Source organism: Nomia melanderi, chromosome 1 (genome assembly GCF_051020985.1).
Source record: "Nomia melanderi isolate GNS246 chromosome 1, iyNomMela1, whole genome shotgun sequence".
NCBI classification, from domain to species: Eukaryota; Metazoa; Arthropoda; class Insecta; order Hymenoptera; family Halictidae; genus Nomia; species Nomia melanderi.
In genome coordinates, this window is record NC_134999.1 from 16,434,977 (window position 1) to 16,449,869 (window position 14,893).

Sequence of the window (14,893 nt, forward strand, 5' to 3'; positions counted from 1 at the left end):
GGCGGGACAAATTGACCCATTTCAGAATTTTCATTTCGCAAGCATCGCGATTCAGGAGACGCTTCTGCGAGAGATTGTCTAATGAATTTTTGTGTTTGTACAAATATAAGAATAACCTTTTGAATCTTAACACTGAACTTACTGATACTTTGTGTACATCTATTTCTACTGTAATCAGTAAAACGACGATGTTATTGAATGAAGATAGATAAGTTAGATGACATGTGTTTCTTACTGGAAACGGAAGAAGAGAAATTGGAAAATTGGTTAATAGAATATAGGAATCGATATAAGGTTAACATGCTGGGTGCCATGGGGTCACCGGTGACCTGGACCAAATCGAGTTACTGTAATTCATTCGATTAAACGATTTTTTGACAACTTTTCTGTATTACAAGTAGTACAACTTAATGCACTGACATTCAACGATTCAAACCTGCAGTAATAACAACATAATTCAATTACATAAGTTGATATTAATTTCATTTTCTATACTTGTCTCGATAAAATCGTGCGGCAACGTGTTAAGTGAAGGGAAAAAACGCAGAATTTTAAATCAGATTTCAGAATCGGTCATTTTACCGGTCGTGATACGTGTGGAGCTAAGAACTGCATTACTTTGTATGAAAAGTTGGAAACATGTCATTAGAATTGCTCCAATAGTTCTACTGTCAAGCACTTCGCTTGCGTGCGTGCGTGCGCGCACGAATCTCCTCGGAATTAGGATTTTAATCATACTCGTTAACGATGACTCAACGCCGCCTCGGGACGTCGTCCGGCATGACAGCCATTCTCTTTCGTTTAGCGCGTGAACGAGACTTTTTTTTTCTCCCGGGACTCGCGTTATCTGTGGATCAGGCTCGCAAAACAATTTCCAAGGAGTGAGTCAAGCTTCGTTTGTAATTCCAAACCGAGGATTTCGTGCGTCCGCGGAAACTCGAGGACATTGAAACAGGATATGATTAACCACCGAATAACGAGGGAATTGAAAATGGTTTTTATGTTCCCATTGTTAGAATCATTCTAGCTCGAGCGTTCTTTGTGTCCATTGACGCTAGAACTACCAACAATTAGAGCAACTCCGAACTTCGAAAAATTCGCATCGTGACCGATCGAACGATCGGTTTCAAGATTTCATTAAAAATCCTGCGTTTTCTTCCGTTCATTTAACTCCGCGCTAATTCCTATATCCTCCGACTAATAAGTCTCTCAATGATTATCTCTCCTTTCATTTCTATTTCTACTAAAAGAAATTTCTCATCTAACTTGTTTACCTTTATTTTATAACCAGTTACTCGACTAGTTACGTTAGATACGTTCGTCCATACGTTAATGTGAAATATCTTCGTTGTTTTATCCATATTAATATACTTTATTTCCCAATCTTTCGCAAAAGCATCCTGTCGATCGTCAGATCGTACTCGACGAAGTTTGTTCCCAAGTGACGAACGAATCTGTCGAGTCCGTCACGGGCAGTCGGTTTTCGCAACGCGACGCCAGTCATCGCCGATCGATCCGCGCCGATAAATCCCGATCCGACGAGTGAAACTCGAAAGTCAATGTCTTGTCCAACAGCGCGGTCGGTTAGGCAAGGGTACATTTCCATTTTGATGGGTGACTGCAGTGGAACGCGCGTGTTCCACTCCGGACCCGTTAGATCGTTACGCAAACGCGATCCGAACGAGATCGTCCGTGGGCTCGATCACTCGGGGACAGTTCGATAGGCCGAAACTTCGAAATCACGGCCACAACTTTACTGGACAGTTTTAGCCCTTCCAGCCACTTGTCCGAAGTGTTCGTGGCTTTCTATTCTGGAACCTGCATCAGTGTCACTCGCTGTAGCCTTGGCTCAATTCTACCGACCAGTCAACTTGGATTTTCTAATTCTTCTATATAAACCCGAGGAGTATATGCACCGAAGTACAAATTGATTTATAATTCGCGTATGATTAAATCAATTTCGTCATTCATTTCTTAGAGAAGCGTCTATCTTTCCAATAATCGCAGAAGACTAGATGAGTCACAATCCTAGCGATTAATAATTCCTGTAAATTTCATTTATAATATTCGTTAAAAAAAGCCATTCTCTGTAGTTCTATCTTTCTTATATTCTTAAGAATTCGAATCCGCATGAAGATCCATAGTGCAGCCATTACAATCTATAGTCTATATTCTATAACACGTTTGCGCCATGCGAGTTATCGATGACTGATGCTTCCGAGTTACACGAAAATAATCGTATGTAAGATAACCGATGTCGAATGATGTTTAATAACGTGATAATAGTGCACTGCAAGTATTGCAACGACAAATAATCGATAATTGTCCCTTCTTTGCTACAAAAGAATAACCACGAAAAAACCGCCAAGATTTTCGTGGCGTTTAACGTGATAGTAGCTACGGATATTATCAGTCCTCGTTACAGAAAATCATTTCTGGAGCAAAATCGACCGTCCAATCTGTCTCGAAACTGCAAATGGTTACGGTAGCGTGATCCCCGAGGCGGCTGCGGTAAAACGCGAAGGAAAGTGAACGAGACACGCGGTTTTCCGCGTGCCGGCTGACTGAAAACGCGACCGTGATCGCGCTCGAAGGTGGACGACCCACGCTCGCGTCATTCCGCGCCGACGAGGCTGAAAATTGACCGGCGGCCACGAAACTTTCCTCGGCAGCCTCTCGAAAATTGTTTATGCTCGTTGCACTCGATTCCTGCGATCCTTCCTCGTTTCCACGGACCCGCAACGTATATACTCACGGAACTTGGATCGCATCTGTAGACGACAGACAAATTGACCTGCGGCGGACTGACTGTCGCTTGTAACATACTGTTGTACACTGGATGAAAAGATTATATATTATTATGTATAAATATATCTCTCTGTAAATCCAGAAAAAGTTTCTCTTCGGATACTTCAGTCGTCTGCAATCGAGTCGGCAATGGATGTTTCACTAAAGACGGGTTTCGAAGCTAGCGAATAACTGCGCCATTTTGTAACACCTCGATTTAGAAAATACGTATATACAAAGTAGGTTACAATTATATACATAGAAGAAATAAGAAGTTTTCACTTAACCCTTTGCACTCGAAACTTTCTCAATGGAAATATTCAACATTTTCTGACGAGATATAGGTCATATTGTTTGGAACTAATTTGACGATAATTCATAGATAAATTAAGCAACAGAGGTGTTTTATTTAAATGTTTCACGTAGCAATGCAAACTTTAATTTGAAATATTAAGTATTCAACTTCATAGTTTTGTTGTATCGAGTCACGTGGTGACTGAGAGTCACCTCTCGAGTGCGAAGGGTTAATAGTTATTAATCTTTTGCACTTGAAAGTTTCTCACTGGAAATGTTCAATACTTCCCGACGAAATGTAGGCGACATTGAGACTAATTTAACGATAATCCACAGATGAATTAAGCGACGAAGCTACTTTATTTAAATAGTCCACACAGCAATACAAAGATTAATTTAAAATACTAAATATTCGGCTTCGTAGCTTTGCTGCATCGAATCACGTGGCGACTGAGGCCATTCCTAAAGTTTCTCTATATCTAGGACCTCTAACCCTCGACGGATATTTCCGCAGCAGGCGAATGCAAGAAAAGTGTCCTATAGTTAATCCCGAAGTTGCTAGAGTATAGAATATTCGTTGAAAATTTTACGAATACGTTTCCATAGTTATAATATTTATTACAATAAAGAGCAATTAGTACAGAAAGCAGTCGCATGTGTCGTACGAATATGATATATAAATTGTCTAGATACTCCGCATCTTCTATCACATAGAATTGGGTCATTCTGACCCTGCATCCGGCGTGCGAGGGTTAATCGAACGAGGAGATTCCAGAACCGCGACCGGCTCGGCCGGATCGAAAAATTCCTTGCGGAGTTTCTCTAACGGTGCCCAGAGTCCTTTCTCGTTAACGCGTATCGCCGCCACGGCCACGCAATATCGTCCGAGCCCGCTCGAATATTAGATAACAGAATTACGGTATTTAACGTCGCTCGCCGCGGCCGCCGCCGACGACTCGGGGAGGCCACGCCGCTAATAACGGAATAATAAAACGTTAAAAGCTTCGACGGATGCCGCGGCAAAAACGTCTCTCCGGACGTTCTACTTGTTTCTGCTAATAATCTTCTCGCCGACCGGCATAATTCCGTTATGCAACATCGGGATGATCGTTAAATCGATGACGTTTTGATTTTAATGGGAATATACCGTACGGTGCGCGTCCCGACGCGCGAAAAGGAAACCGGAAACGCCGCGGATGAAACGGCCGAGCCATGCAGCCGCTTCCCGGCCACCGGGAATCCCACGGACCGATCTGTCGATCGGTCACTTTGTAAAGCACTTGTGAAACGGGATATCGATCATCGAAGTGGAATATTCTGTTTATCCCTTTATCCATTTTCAACGTATCGACGAACGTTCGATTGTGAGGCGGGGATTCCTTTAACCCTTTGTACTTGTGAAGTGACTCTCACTACTCGATTTGACACAGAGAAATTGAAGAGTCTTGTATGAATCGTTTCTTTTGAAAGTAGAATTCTATTTTTGGAGACAAATGAGTTAATGGTTTAGCTCGGTTTAGTGAGAAATAAGTATCTTCTTATATTTATGATCGTACAATCAATGACGCACAATCAATATCCTCATAAATTGATCGAAAGAAACGAGAAAGTAGATAATAGATTGACCTGTTAAGTGTTATGAAGAAACTATATACCGAGCTTGGGAATAATTCAATCATTCAGTAATATATTCCAGATGTGAAACTTTAATGCCGTTGACACGACGTCCTCGAAGGATTATTTGCAGAATGCATCGACGCGTGGGATATTGAAGTAACAGATTTGTTTGTTGAGATTAAGTATACCTTGAACCGGTTCTTAATTTATCGATCTTAATCCGTGTCCAGTGACAGGTGATCCTTCGTTCCATCTGAAATTTAAAGGAGCCTTTTATTTGCGACTTTTACCCTTTATCGCGAAGGTTGACGTAAGAGTGGGATCATCGAATGGAATTTGATTATATACCCACGCTGACAAAATATCCCCGACGATCCAGCGTGATTACGTAAACTGCGTTCGGATCGAAACGCAACGCGATCCATGGTTTCCGGCAATTTTTGCAAAACCGGCCGAGAGGGGTCATCGCCGAGCCGCGATTACGGTGCTCGCGAAGGATGTTGGATTACGTAACGGAACCGCGTGCCATTGTGCGTTATTGGCCGCAATTATCACATTACCTTGCTCAACCTCGTTACACCGTTTTACGGCAATAATCGTGTTCACGGCCCCATCGGGGGCGGATCTGACCGAAAACCAACCGGCGATATTCGCGGCTTAACACTAACTATGATTAACAAGAATTCGTGTTCCAATTTGCAAGCTTGACACACTCTGCGCGAGTCGTGAACTCAAATCGTTGACAAGTTTTTCAGACGCAGGTTATCATTCATTTTCGAATTAACACTAAACGTGCCGCGACCGGTCGAATGACCGGTTTCAAGATTTGTCCAGCGTTAACGCCGCTACATTCGTAATCGATGGCCGGCCGTCACGGAGAAATGAAAATTTCAATGATGCATTTCACTCGCGCGGACGTGTTGCGCGTTTATGAATGTTCTATGGTAACGTCCGACTGCGAGGTTAATAATGGCATTAAAATATTGATGGATCATCGGTGACCAGCGTTGGCCCGCGGAAAGTAAACTGAACAACCGTTGGTTCAAATGAATCGTCGATCTTCAAGCTTTCTGTTGAAGTATAACCATATAGTAGGTTCTCTCGATCAAAGAATGTTCTAGTTTCGACATTTGCATTACATCAAAGAATACATAGCTCCATGAACTTAATCGTCAATTTACTAAAGTGAAACTCTTCAAGCACCTTTCAACCAGTTGTTGCTGTTATCTGTGCAAAAAGTTATCTATTTTTGGACGAGTACACTCGTCCTAACACAAAACCCTGCCATTTATTTAAGTATACTCGTCGAAAACAGCTAGTTAAAGAAAAAATGAGAAAGCTCCTTTTACAAGTACACCTGAATCACTCGAGGCTTCCGTGCATCCAAAATGGCGGCCGTACGGTGAAAGGGTTAAAGGTAAACGTGACATTTACACGTGTTCCGTGCGTTTTACACGAAAAGTCCGAAGAAAGATTGCTGGGAGAGAGATTCCTATATTTGAAAAGAATTTCGTGTGTACTCACCTTCCAGCGTTACAGATCCCTGGAGACGTAATCGCTGGATCGTGGACGTCGGGAGCGCAATTCCGCGCCGCGGCTCCGATAATATAACCGAGATAATCCGGCGGCGTGGCGGACCGTTGGCACGAAACAACGCGCGCAAACGGAACGGCGAGATAAATGCGCGATGATTAATGGCGCGGCGTGTGTGCACTCGTGACATTAGACCGGTGTCGTTGGTCGCCGCCGCGCCGAGGACTGTGTTTTCGTCGGCTCGTCCCCGCTCGCGTGTTTCCCGTTTTTCTTATTTCAAGTTGCGCCGTGGATCCTCGCGTAGAATCGAAATTTCTCGAGGCAATTCCGAGGAATGGTTGAACGTAAAATTGTCAACAGTAGTGGATGAGTCTATTGTAATAGGAATTGATGCGTTGCTTTATGAACTTGGGGAGCTGAAAGTAAGATAGGAGAATTCTTCAAGCTAGGATTATTAGAAGAGTCTATAATAAATAGAGATTTATTTGTTAGTTTCAGATGTTTGATAAGTTGGTAAAACAGCGGTGTCCTTAACGCGAGAATTATCAGACGAGTCTATAATAAAAAGAAATTTATTTGTTACACTGAGAAGTTTGATAAGTTGATAGTAAAACAGAAGTGTCCTCAACACGAGAATTATTGGATGAGTATAATAAATAGAGATTTATTTGTTAGTTTGAGATGTTCGATAAGTTGACGGTAAAATAGCGGTGTCCTTAACGCGAGAATTATCAGACGAGTCTATAGTAAATAGAAATTTATTTGTTATACTGAGAAGTTTGATAAGTTGATAGTAAAACAGAAGTGTCCTCGACACGAGAATTATTGGATGAGTATAACAAATAAGAATTGATGCGTTGCTTTATGAACTTGTGGGAGTTGAAAGTAAAATAGAATTCTATAATAAATAGAAATTTATTTACTTCATCTGCAATAAGTTGACAGTAAAATGGTACTGTCCTTGACACTAGAGTTACGACTTCTAGTAATAATAAATAGAAATACATTTGTCACATTGAAAACTTCAATAAGCTGAAAGTAAACTGCCAACGCGTTTAACACCGGAACCACCGTATTCCAGAAGTTTCTAATTTCATGATTATTGAACAGACGCGCAGCTGCCTCTCCGAGAAACTATCTCCTAAATGAATTCAGCAGGCCGATAGCGCTAGCGTGAAATTCCTCGACAGTTTTCTCTGTTCCACGTTCCGCGCGCACTCGTGTGTTGTCAAAAATGCATCGAATCCGCGGCCCGTTTATTGCTTCCAGGCTTCTGTCCGCCGACGCGAACGCCTGGGATCGGTTAGAAAGAAGGGGGAAGACGGGATTGTGAGAGCTGTCGGTAGCAGCCGCCTCTCCGCTTTGTAAATTCACTCCTGTCAGACTTCCAGGGATGAATTTTAAGTCCTGAGCGAGGATCCTCGTTTGTTATGCGCGCGGTGGCAGGATCTTACTCGAGGAATTAACAAGCAGCGACTCGAGCCTTCATTTGATACTGCACGGAGTTTGGGAGAATTGCGTTAACGCGTAGGCAGCAGGAAGTAGCGTTTGAATTTTAAAATGTCTGCGGTTGCAGGACATTCGTGAACGTTAATCTTGACGCAATCATTTATTAATACGTCGAATGTCGCGTGGATCGCCGGTGATCCTCCAGCAAATCGAATTACTCAGTCAATTAAATATTGATTATTTATTTAGCTTGTCACATTCTTATATTACAAATAATACTACCTAATGCAGTAACCTGCAAGATAAAAGTGCAATAATAATAAAACGATTCAATGAAATAGTTCGATATTATCTCTTCCATTTTCTCTATTTCGCCACGTGGAATCGTTCGTCTTCATTATTTTCTATCCATTACCTTATCTCACTAGTTACTTCGACCTAATTCTGAATAATTACTTTCTGACCTCGATGACAATTTTCATTAGCGCTATCCCGCTCGATCAAACTTGTCCCATTTCATCGGTTCCACTTAGTCTTCTCCGCTCAATCAGTTTCATTTCCAAGAATACCTTCGAACTCTCGAAGTTTAGAAAATACAGCGCACGAAACACATCGATAGCTGATTGATTATATGTATGTACGGTGCGATCCTGAATGAAAATGAAACGATTGAAGTTCGCGTCGCGTGCTGATGTCCGAAGGTAACCGCGACCACCGGAAACGGTGTACGAACGATGTCTAGGACGCGGTGCAGTCTTCGACAGGCCGATCACGCGCGAACACGTCTGAGCAGCCTAGACACGCGGATTTCTCGCGGCGTTGCTGGAAAATCTCGCTTGACTCTCAACTTGCCGAACCCGGTTTCAGGTTTTCATAATAATTCCGAAGAGGAGGACCGTTCTCGCAACGATTCGCGCGATCCTCGCGTCTTCGCGGTGTTTCGCGGGCAGACGGGCGCCTGGTCGATCGAATCGGAAACGGTTTTCGCGGGAAAATCCTACCGCGATCGGTGGAAACCGGCGACGCGATGAGGAAAGTGTGCCGCGGCTTTGGACAAATTAGAATCAGCGATCCGCGTGGTTTCTCGGAATTCGCCGAGGGATCAAGTAGGCGATGAATCGTTGATCAAACGCGTCGATCCTCGCAAACAGTGATTCAAGGCTCGCGCAACCGTTGGCTTTAGAACCCACTTGACTTCTTTCATTCTTCTTGGTGAGTAGCTCCAAAACTAGTTACTCCTGTGAATACTCCATTAACCTCTTGCGCGGGAATTTCATTTCTTGTCTTCGAGCATCTTGCGCGAAGAATTCTGTTTTGATGATCGACATTTCATTGTTTATGCGAAGCAAAGTAAATTATATTTACGTCATCTAGCGTTGCATGGTATAATGTGCAGGAAGTTGTGAAGATATTTTTTTTAATATTCTTTGTATTTTATAAAGATGTGTTGTATTTAATAATGCTGGTAGCGAATGAGTTAAGCGTTTTGTATAGAGTGATGCATTTCGAAACAACCTAGTGTGCCTAAGATTATTGATGTTTATCAGATGTCATTGGCAATTTTGGGAAATGTTTCGATGTGGCACATCTTTAGTGTAAGAGGTAAATTCGTTGTATTGTTTACTTTCGCTACTAAGTAACGTTTCACTATCGATCATTTTGACGAAACGTGAACAAATTTGTCTACTGTAAGTGCGAATTTCTGTTGAAGATACTAAATTGGTAATAGCGAAATAGTTTACTGATTTGATCCGTGGACAATGAGCAACATCGGTTTTGATTAAATTAATCTAGAAATCTTCGTTACAAGTCCCACTCGTTATTCCATGGCAAGGGTTAACATCTCAATCAACAAACGACATTCGATTTCCAGTGAACAAGGTTGACCCTTTGCACTCCAGATGTTTTTCACTGGAAACACTTAACGTTTTCTAATAAGATATCGACATGTTTCTAAACTGTCTTGACGAGAAATCGTGCATAAATTGAGGCTATTTTCTCTCAATATTTCACATATGGATGCATTGTGCACAGTTTAATGTTAAATATCAAACTTTATAGCTTTGCTGTGTCAAATCAATCGACTGAGTGGCGCCTACGGAGTGTAAAGGGTTAACGATTAGAAAGACGCTTTCGTTTCACTTTCAATTCACTATCCAGCCATCCGCGGAAGAAGCAGGCTTCCACTTTATCCGAATTTCTCGAGAACTCGCTAGAAGTATACGAATTTGCATAATGTTACACGGCCTCTTAAACTTTCCCACTTGGCGACCCCCTTCGCTCGAGCAAATATTTTTGTGACCCCGGAAATGCAAGCTAGGAATGCGAATTGAAACACTAGCCGATGTTAAATCGCAATAGTTTTAATTCAGATAATTTAGAAAGATCATCCTCGGTCGTTGTATTTCCAGGAATGTTTTATTAAATTCAAACAGAGCATATTTCGATCGAATATCGGTTTTTAGGACATCGATATGAAAACGATGGTTTGAAGCTTTCGAGGTAGCCGTGTCCTACAAGTTTATCTCAACGTTTCGTCATCATTGCAGGTGGCTTCATTAAGAAGTCAAAGACGCGCTGGTAATGATCGTTATGAATCATTAATGATAGCTAAACGCTGGAATTAACTTCTAATAGAACACTCTCACACGATAGCCTCAAACAACTAGGAATTTCTTAGTTCCAACATTTCCATATCTCCTTTAACCTGAAACTAGAATTTCGTTCGAAAACTCTCTCGTTTCGCGCGAAATTTAATTAAAAAACGAAGCGTGTACTCGTCAAACGCAGGACGAATGCACCTAAAGTATATTCGAATGAAAAACTAAAGGAAAACAAAGAAAAATTGCATGTTTCTCTGAAAAAATAAGGAATCAGTATCATTTCAAAATGACGCAATCTTGATTCCTTCTATCTGCAATTATTACAAAGATAACAGATGTTTCTCTGAGAAATTCTTAACGAAATTAGTTTAGCAATGCGCTAACTGAATTGAAAATCAGTTGAACTTTCAATAGACAAATTTCAAAACGTCGATTTAACTGCTCGGTAGTTTGTGTTAACCCTAATCGGACCGCGATGCGACTTTGAGTCACAATTGAACTTTTTACTTAAATTTTTTATTTCATATTGCATTTCCAAAACTTCTTCTGGGCTTTGAAAATTTGGGCTCTATAAACAAAAACAATAACATCTTATCATTCCTTTTATTCTTATAAGTGACTGAGAGTCACAAAAACACGTTAAGTGTTAAGATGACGCGTATATTCGTCATCTTAAGATCAAAATAACACTAATTCTTTCAAGAAGTCATTCATTTTACCAGATAAACGTGTAATTCTTCGTTTTTCTGTAGCGTTTCGTTACAATATATTATAGGTGCATTTGGCCTGCGTTAGACGAGTGTACACTTAATTCCTTGATTTCATCGCGAGCATTATCCGAGGTTTTTCCAATTAAATTCCACAGTTAAAAGGTTAAAGAGTTTAACGATTCGCGCTTCGAGAAGCTGCACCGATCATCTTCGATCATAACGAAACCGAGAGCGCGGAACAGGAACTCTAAGGGCAGTCCTCGCTTTCACGCGTAGAGGAAAGGTCTTTCGGAGAAAGCAAACGCGCGAGCGTTCGCTCGCTGGTTCGTTCGCCGCCTTCCTGGCCGTCCATCTCCGCTACAATATTTTTAGACTTTCTTCTCGCTCCTTCGACTTCTGCTCGGCAAGTATTTATACTCGTCTGTCTACCGAGATAGCAGGTTCGTCAGATAAGATTCCAACTGTAACCGAGGTAATTAACCGCTTCATTTCCCGTGTTTCTTCGCGATAACTCGATAGGAAGAATGTGAACGTCATAGGGGATTCGGTTCACTCGAATCCTGTTCTAGCGGAACATGATCTTTTATAAACTTCCAGCGGACGCCTGATGCCTTCCGATTAGATAGATCCTTATTTATCATTATTCTTTATAAGCTTTCAGCGAACGCCCGGTGCGTTTCGAGTAGATAGATCCTTATTTATTAACTCTCAGTTGGATTACAACCGATTTCATTTACAGGATACAGTGCATTGTCTTAGAATTTCGTCAATAACTTGAACATATTTTTCCTTTGTACTGTACCTGAAATTTCTATGCTTTTGTTAGGATGTTAGATATGTTAGATGCATTTCGCATTTCTTGTAATGCTTGGATTAAGCGGTTTGCTTCGGAATCAACGATTTACCGTTTCTAGTTCTTCTCGAGTTTTTATTTGAATGGCAATGAACACTCCTTGCCGATAAGCTGTGGCGGACAGTTTATTAATAAGTTTCTTGTTACGGAAATGCGACCACGCGATAAAGTTTTTTTTCTCCTTTATAACAAAGATTGAGCAATCAAATATTATTGTTTAATATTTCTCATAGAGCAGATCCAACGTAACTTCTATTGTATAATATATAATATTATAATATAATAAAAATTCTCATTCATCACGTATGCAACGGTTAAAAAAGCGAATCCTATAACGAACACTCGAAACTTTCCATTAACTCACTCCCATGCTAATTCCCCGTTAATTCTCGAAAACTGACCAAGGATAAATCGATCATCCGATACCCCGTAGTTTCCTTGGCTTCACCCAGCAATAAAGTTATCCGCCAGCGACGTAATATCCACGTCCTCGGATCGAGGAAGTCTTACAATCAGCAGCCGACACGCATCCGGCACACGCGATGAAAGTGCGGAAGTCGGGGATCTTTTCGGCGCAGGAAAACGATCGAACGATCGATCGAGGATGCGCCGCGTCTCGTGAAAGCCTGGAACATCAGTCGGCAAATGTCACTGGAAGCCTGCTGATCTTTGCACGCGCACACTCCGCCGGAGTTTCACGGAAATACCACTGTGCAAACTTCGACGAGACTTAGCAAAGGTTTCCAAGATGTTTTCTCTGTAGGAAAGAACATTTCTACGACCTCCAAAAGCGACCTATGAAAATCGAAATCTGCATAGAGAACATCGACGGACTAGTCATTCGATTCTCGTCACGATTTGTCCTCGATCGGCACGCGGGGCCGACATTGAAACGAGTCGCACGTTGAAAAACATTAACCCTTACGCGCTCTTCGAGTAATCGTGACTTCGACAGTCTCTGTTTCACTTCGAATCGGTACGGAACATTTAAAAAGGAACATAAGGAAAGGAGAATAAGGTTTCAACCCTTAGTACGCCATCGGATTTTATGATCTACCAGCTTCGAGCCATTTACATAGACTCCCGATGAAGATTAAGATGTTATAACATTCCTTCGACTTTTAATTCCTTTTCAGGAGAGAACTCGCGTGTGCGGTGAATGCAGTAATCTTAGGGTAGTTGTTTCAATGTTGATCGTTAAAATATTTAATACTACAGACCGTGCCGTGCATGGTTGAAACTTCCGACTGCACCGACGGGTAATCGTTGCTTTACCGGTCTCTGTTTCACCTTGAATCAATGCGGAACATTTAAAATAGACCACGAGGAAAGGGTTTTAAAGCTTCGAATTGCTTCGGCAGCCAAGATTTTTTGTTCGGCGACGATAAATCGATGTTCTTTCATTAAGAGATTAAACGTTTCATTCGGAAATGTTAGAGTCCCCGCTCTCCTCGAGTGTTTCTTCTCGATGGTCCGAGATCTGTCACGAAATTACGAGGACGAGCCTCGTGCGTGCTGCTCAAGCGGATTAAATGGAAACGCATAAAAAAATAATGGTCTGGGTTAAGAAAGTTCGATACACGCGGGGCACTCGCAACCTTGATAGGGCATTGCCCCAGCATCCAGCGGTGACAGGGCAGAAGGCAGCGTGCACGCGTGCTACGTGTATCTCGGGGAGTCACGAGAAGTCTCGGTTACAGGAGCTAGAAAGTAGAAAAAGTATCGTTTACAACCGTGCCGCGTGCGTTCGCGATAACCTTCGCTCGCGGACATTCCCCTTATCGGATCGATTTCCGAACATCGCGATCTGGTCGCGTGCGACGCCATTTTAAGATCACCGGGCGCCATCTTGTCGGGCGCAAAGAGATGCTCGGAACGAGGGAACGCGATGGAAATGGTAGAATGTGCGATGACAATGGGATATGATTGGACGACTGTATCGATTAGCGAGTGATTTGATGACTAGACTGATCAGAAATTAATCAAAGAGATACTAAATTATCGCATGAATGATTAATATTCTAATTTGCAAGTTTCGTGTACTACACGTGAATTATTAATTGAAATCGTGACAATTTTCAAGCGTAGGTTATAATCAATTTTGGGATGAACGCTAAATGTACGAATGACCGGTTAGAAAATTTGATTCAATATTCTAGGTTCTTCGTTCATTTAACTTTTTATCGATTTTTATATTGTCCGATTGATTTGTTTTTCAATTGTACTCTTTCCTTTTGTTTCCACTTAGAAAAGTGTACCGTCTAACTAGCTTGCCTTTGTTTTATAACCAGTCATTTGCTTTGTTACGATAGGAGCAGCTATATACAAAGTGTCGGTACGTTTAGTGTTAATGGCTTCGCTATTAATCACAAAGACTATCGTGATCAGTGAAACTACTATCTTTATCGAGGGACTATTACGGTATAGAAATTTATGCAATCATTTTCGTCAGACAGTTCCGGTAGTCGACGTTTCTGATCGACATCGTTAAAACGGTTTTGCAAGTCGCTATATATAGAATCGTTTAATCTCATGAACCGTGGCTCCATGTTTCTCTTTCGAACGCGATATTTCGTGGGTGTTACCCTCGTATCATCGAGTGCGAATCTCCTTATCCGCCGTGACTCGAACGGTGACGCTATAAAATTCAAAGTGCCTCGCAGTTTTCCGATGAAGTTAATCCATCTAACTGTTTTAGCTCGCACCTATGTCCCTGCCAATAATTAACAGTCTCATTCCAACAGCCCTACAGTACCTTAATCAAAATTCCTATTAGAAAAGATATTCTTAAGTTGCGTGTCCACTTTACTTTGGCATGTCACGCAAATTCGGGTGACGCCATTTTTACCCAAACTTAATTTTCTTTGTGACTTATCAAATGAATACAATTTCTTCCTTTTAGTTTCTGATCAATTAAGAACACTGTTTCAACTGCATATCAATTTTGACGAATGTTTACTTGCCAGTCAAAACGTTAAAGCGTCACCCCTGCTAATTGCCTCTAAGAACAACTAAGGGCACGCGGCACGAAGCATTAATTGCAAAGC

The 14,893-nt window shown here is 41.6% G+C and overlaps 1 protein-coding gene across 3 annotated transcripts in view; it reads left to right on the forward strand.

Moving 5' to 3' along the window:
- Positions 1–14,893, forward strand: part of LOC116429465 (uncharacterized) — a 77,445-nt gene that overhangs the window by 8,081 nt on the left and 54,471 nt on the right. The window contains exon 1 of one of the 3 annotated variants that reach the window (XM_031982448.2): positions 8,425–8,892. The exons of the other annotated variants lie outside the window; for them this stretch is intronic. The gene's annotated coding sequence lies outside the window, so the exon portion shown is untranslated. Of the gene's footprint in view, positions 1–8,424; positions 8,893–14,893 lie in introns of those variants that run through there. 3 annotated transcript variants of the gene reach the window in all.